The sequence below is a fragment of the Bombina bombina genome, chromosome 8, assembly GCF_027579735.1.
Source record: "Bombina bombina isolate aBomBom1 chromosome 8, aBomBom1.pri, whole genome shotgun sequence".
Classification (NCBI taxonomy): domain Eukaryota; kingdom Metazoa; phylum Chordata; class Amphibia; order Anura; family Bombinatoridae; genus Bombina; species Bombina bombina.
The window spans coordinates 30,723,739-30,729,314 of record NC_069506.1 but is presented as its reverse complement, the minus strand read 5'-3'; the positions used below and the strand labels follow the sequence as shown (position 1 = coordinate 30,729,314).

The following is a 5,576-nucleotide window of genomic DNA, read 5'->3' as shown; positions in this document are numbered from 1 at the left end:
ATTTGGCTGATAGCTGTCACATGGTAGCAGGGGGAGTGCAATAGCCATAACTTTTAAAAATTGTCAGAAAAATCTACTACTCATTTGAAGTTCAGACTAAGTGCAATTGCATTGTCTTATTATCTTGCATTTGTTGATTATGCAAATCTACTGTGTTGACTGTCTCTTTACGTGGGGGTGTGAATACTTCCTCACTCCTGGATTCCTTCCTTCTGTTCTTTCTTCTGTCTGTCCATCCGTTCTTCCCTTTTTCCTCCTTACCAAAAATGTATGTAATAACATCAGTCACAGAAATCGTTTTTAACTCTATAGCACTGAAACATAACTTATACCGTTCCCCTAAAGTCTAGAAGCTGAGATACCAGCTTGTGGCGTAATGGCACTGTGTCTGCCAGCGTGGTTGTTGTGTGCTGAAGAGGAGGAATTCAAAGGACACCATACAACTTCACCACAAGGAGGAGGTAAAGACTTTGTGAGCTCCTTAATAACGTGCAAACCATTTGCTTTTTTTTATCTGTCAGGGGGCATATACTATGTTTTTAGCATTTACAGTTCAAAAATGTATTTATCAACTCTGCTAATATTTGATGCTCTCAGTATTATAATTTCTGTGAACCATGGGATTGTCTACATTCAATTAGTTAACCCTACAGTTTTGTGAAAAAGTATTTGCCCCCTTTCCTGTTTTTTTTTTTTTTTTGTTTTTTTTTTTGCATATTTTTAACACGGAATGGTTTTAGATTGTCATACCTAAAATAAGACAAAGAGAAGCACTGAAGATAATTTATTTTATGTATTTAAAACAAACTGGTCCTGTGTGAAAACGTAATCATCCCTTCACCCCTGAATGTAATTACTGCTTTTGCCACCTTTAGCAACAAGAAGTTCGCTTTTTATAATTGGAGATCGGCCTTTCAATGAAATGTTGGGGCTCTCTTCTTTACAGAATTTGTTAATTCAGTAAGATTGGAGGGTTTGTGAGCATGAACTGCTCATTTTATGTTTGTGCCACATCATCTCAAAGGGATTCAAGTCAAAACTTTGACTTGGCCACTCCAAAACCTTCCTTTTGTTTCTCAGGCTCATTGACTGCTTCAGATCATGGACTGATGACTGAACATTCTCCTTCAGAATCTCTACTAGAGAGCATAATTCATGGTTGCTTTTATGATGGCAAATCTTCCAGGCCGTGAGGCAGAAAAGCATCCCAAACACCATCACGCTACCCCCACTATGTTTGACTGTTGGTATAATGTTCTTAATGTAAGTCTCTGTGATTGCTTCACACCTGGCATAATGTTCTACTTTTGACTCTTCTGTCCACAAAATATTATATCAAAAGCTCTAGGGGGGGGGGGGGGGTTGGTCATCAGTATTTTGTTGTTTTCTTGCATATGTTAGACGAACACTAATGTTTCTCTTAGTTAGCAATGGTTTGTGAATTCCATTTTTCCATTCCTGTCTCTTATTGTTGAATCATGAAGGCTGACATTAGCTTTTGCAATAGAGGCCTGCAGTTTATTAGGATGGTGTCCTAGGTGTTTTTCTGACTTCTTGGATGAATCGTTGCTGGGTCCATGGCGTAATTTTTGCTAAGAAACCACTCCTGGGAACATTAAGCGCTGTTCTTTCTCCATTTAGAGATAATGCCTCTTACTGTCCTTCCCTGGGGCCCCCAGAGCCTTAGATATGGCTTTCTAATCCTTGCCAGACTAATTTATCTCAACTACTTTTCTTTCTCGTCATTTCCGTAATTTTTTTTTATCACGGCATAGTAAAATGACCATTGTGATCTATTTACATTGACTGTAAGGTTCTAAATAAGTCGACAATGCTGGCAGTAATCAAGCCTGGGTGTGTGTCTATTCTAATTGATTCAATTAATCAATTAATTTGAGTTAATGGAGCAACTAACTTGGGTTAATGGGTTGATTAAGTACTTAGGGGTAGATACGTGCATTTACCAGTTTCGTTCACTGCTGAATGCAGATATTTGGCTCTGAATACCATAAGCAGCATCTTCTGCATTCAGCAGTGAACAAAATTATTGAATACATGTCTCTACTAAGGGGGAAATTAAGTTTTGAAACAGAGCCGGTTGGTGTGGGTAGCTTATTTTTTTCTTAAAAACATTTGAAAACTGGTTGTTTTTTTTGTGTGTTGACTTGGGTTACCGTAATTTTTTCATAGATTACATTTTTGTATAAATATTTTAAATTAATCAGTGTGACAAATATGCAAAAATAAAGGAAATCAGTGAGGGTGGCAAATACTTATCTCATGACACGGTACTGTACCTGTAAGTAACAGCATTTCCGCAAGTTTTTGGAGACCTACATGGAAGGAAATACTAAGCAGCCAATCAGAAAGAGAGCCTCGTTAAAAATGTATGCGCTGTTGCTGAGGAAGTGTGCAGGTTTAACATGCTCAGGTAATATGTGTACAGTTAACCCTTTCCTGATTAGCAAAGTGTTTTTGGATGGATTGTGGGAAGTTTCAATTCCACGTAATGACAAGTTAAAGGAACATGGTATAATCATATATGTGAAAGAGCATCAATTAAACATGTAAAACATATTTCTTGCATGAAACAGTTACGTAACGGTTGTTTAAATTTTATTGAACAGTTAAAGGAACACTGAGCCCAAATTTTTTCTTTCAATTTTTCTTCATTCTCTTGGTATCTTTATTTGGTTCAGCACCCTGGGTAGCACTTGCTGATTGGTGGGTACATTATCCACCAATCAGCAAGCACTACCCAGGTGTTGAATCAAAGATGGGCCGGGTCCTAAGCTTACATTCTTGCTTTTTCAAATAAAGATACCAAGAGAATGAAGAAAAATTGATAATAGGAGTAAATTAGAAAGTTGATTAAAATTGCTGCTCTATATGAATCATGAAAGGAAAAAAATTGGGTTTAGTATCCCTTTAACAGGAAGTTAATTATTGTATTCTATTACTCTAGTGCTGATTGGCTGATGCAGACAATTGACATGAAAAAAGTTTTACTCAGCATTTTTTCCCCAAGAATCAATACATCTTCAAACATTCGGTTTTAGATATGAAGAAAATCTTTGAGTATCGTGTCCCTTTAACAGTCATTTGAAAAACATTTTGTCTCATGAATTGAGATGACTTTGAAACTAGAAAACTTCTTACTGCACTGTATTAACCCATGAGAAACATTCATTGAGCATATTATTATCAGGTATTTGTAGAGCGCCAACAGATTCAGCAGAGCTATAAACATAGGCGGTATACAAAATAACATAGGGATCAAATGGGTAGAGGGTCCTGCCGAGAGTTGCACTGTTTTTAGTCGGCTCTTATGAAGGCGATCTACAAACAGCTGGGCTCAAAGGCTTACATTCTATGGGGTTCAAGGGGGAAAGCAATGGAGTTAGGAAAGGTTAGTGTAAAGTTGTAAGCATCCCTGAACAGTAGAGTCTTTAGGGAGCGCTTGAAGCTGTTAAAACTAGGGGAGAGTCTTGTGGAGCAAAGCAGAGAGTTCCACAAGATGGAAGCCAGTCTGGAGAAGTCCTGTAAACGGGAGTGCGATGAGGTGACAAGAGAGGGGGAGAGTAGGAGGTCATGAGCAGAGCGAAGGGGACGGAGGGAGAGTATCTGGAGACAAGGTCTGAGATATAGCGGGGAGCAGTGCAGTTGAGGGGCTTTGTATGTCAGAGTGAGAGTTTTGTGTTTGATCCTAGAGGCAAGAGGGAGCCAGTGAAGGGATTGGCAGAGGTACAGCAGATGAAGAGTGACGTGTAAGGAAGATGAGCCTGGCAGAGGCATTCATTATGGATTGTAAAGGAGCTAGGGTGGCATATTAAACTATCTCATTCAATTAGTGAGCTTGTTTGATATATTCAAGACTGGTATGCAAAAAATGGGGGATGGAGATAAAGCAATGCCTATCAATAGACTAAGGTGCTATATTTTGTCACTTATCAACTAATCTAGTTAGAATAAAAACATAAAAATGAACAACTCTAATAAAGTTGCAAGCAAAAAGAAACAACTGAAAAAGTGTGCCCAATCCTATTTTTTTAAATCAAAAAGGTCATTGCTGAAGTGAGAACTAGATTAATGTGAAGTCATTCTTATATCCCAGTCATACAAATCATTACTTATTAATAGTTAAGCATAAAGAGTAACAAACATACAAGCCGCACTCATACAAATTTTAAAAACGCTTAAACCATAGCTCAGTTAATTAAAATGTGCACATTTATTAGTCCAATGTAGTTTGTTCTATAAATGGAGAAATAAAGGCTACTGCATGCAAACACAAAATAGTAGGCTAAGCTCCTTCAATCCGGGAGCTATAATTAACCATGACGCGCGTTTCACAGTGACGCTTCTTCTGAAGAAGCGTGACTGTGAAACGTGCGTCAGGGGTCTTCTACTCTGGAAGTTTGTCTCCCTTTTAATGTGCTTACCATAGCGTCATTTCCAATGTTTGTGCTTATACCATAAGTTATACTTATGCTTTAAAGGGACATTCCAATCAAAATTGAAATGCGCATAGCTGAATGAATAGAGACCTATTTGTAATATAAATGTATTAGCAAAAATGCTTCTAGTAAAAGTTATCACCTGGTTTAGTGTTAACATTTTTCTCTGCATGTGCATGTGAAGCATAGCTAGATATTCTCAGTGCACCAGCATTTTAAAATACTGAAGCTGCTCAGTGCGCCAGTGGGGCTTGTATCATGTCAGTGATTAACAAATTGAGTCATTACCTGATGGTACAAGCACCTTAGACTCTCTGATCAAGTGCTGTGTTTAAAATGCTGGTGCACGGTGCATATTTAAATACGCATTTGAAACAGCTATAGCTTTTATTAGAAACATTATTGCTAATACATTTATATTACATAAATGCTTTTATTCAAAACTGAAATGCCTTTATTTCTCCAACATAGGTGTGTCCGGTCCACGGCGTCATCCTTACTTGTGGGATATTCTCCTCCCCAACAGGAAATGGCAAAGAGCCCAGCAAAGCTGGTCACATGATCCCTCCTAGGCTCCGCCTACCCCAGTCATTCTCTTTGCCGTTGTACAGGCAACATCTCCACGGAGATGGCTTAGAGTTTTTTTAGAGTTTTTATTATTCAATCAAGAGTTTGTTATTTTAAAATAGTGCTGGTATGTACTATTTACTCTGAAACAGAAAAGAGATGAAGATTTCTGTTTGTAAGAGGAAAATGATTTTAGCAACCGTTACTAAAATCCATGGCTGTTCCACACAGGACTGTTGAGAGGAATTAACTTCAGTTGGGGGGAACAGTGAGCAGTCTTTTGCTGCTTGAGGTATGACACATTCTAACAAGACGATGTAATGCTGGAAGCTGTCATTTTCCCTATGGGATCCGGTAAGCCATTTTTATTCAGACAGTAAATAAGGGCTTCACAAGGGCTTATTAAGACTGTAGACATTTTCTGGGCTAAATCGATTCATATATTACACATATTTAGCCTTGAGGAATCATTTAATCTGGGTATTTTGGTAAAATAATATCGGCAGGCACTGTTTTAGACACCTTATTCTTTAGGGGCTTTCCCTAATCAGT

General features: G+C 38.0%; 1 protein-coding gene across 2 annotated transcripts in view; it reads left to right on the top strand.

The window, feature by feature from the left end:
• Nucleotides 1–355: 355 nt before the first annotated feature.
• Nucleotides 356–5,576, top strand: part of ATP13A2 (ATPase cation transporting 13A2) — a 163,614-nt gene continuing 158,393 nt past the window's right edge. For both annotated transcript variants that reach the window (XM_053690263.1, XM_053690262.1), the window contains exon 1: nt 356–461. The gene's annotated coding sequence lies outside the window, so the exon portion shown is untranslated. The remainder of the gene's footprint in view (nt 462–5,576) is intronic.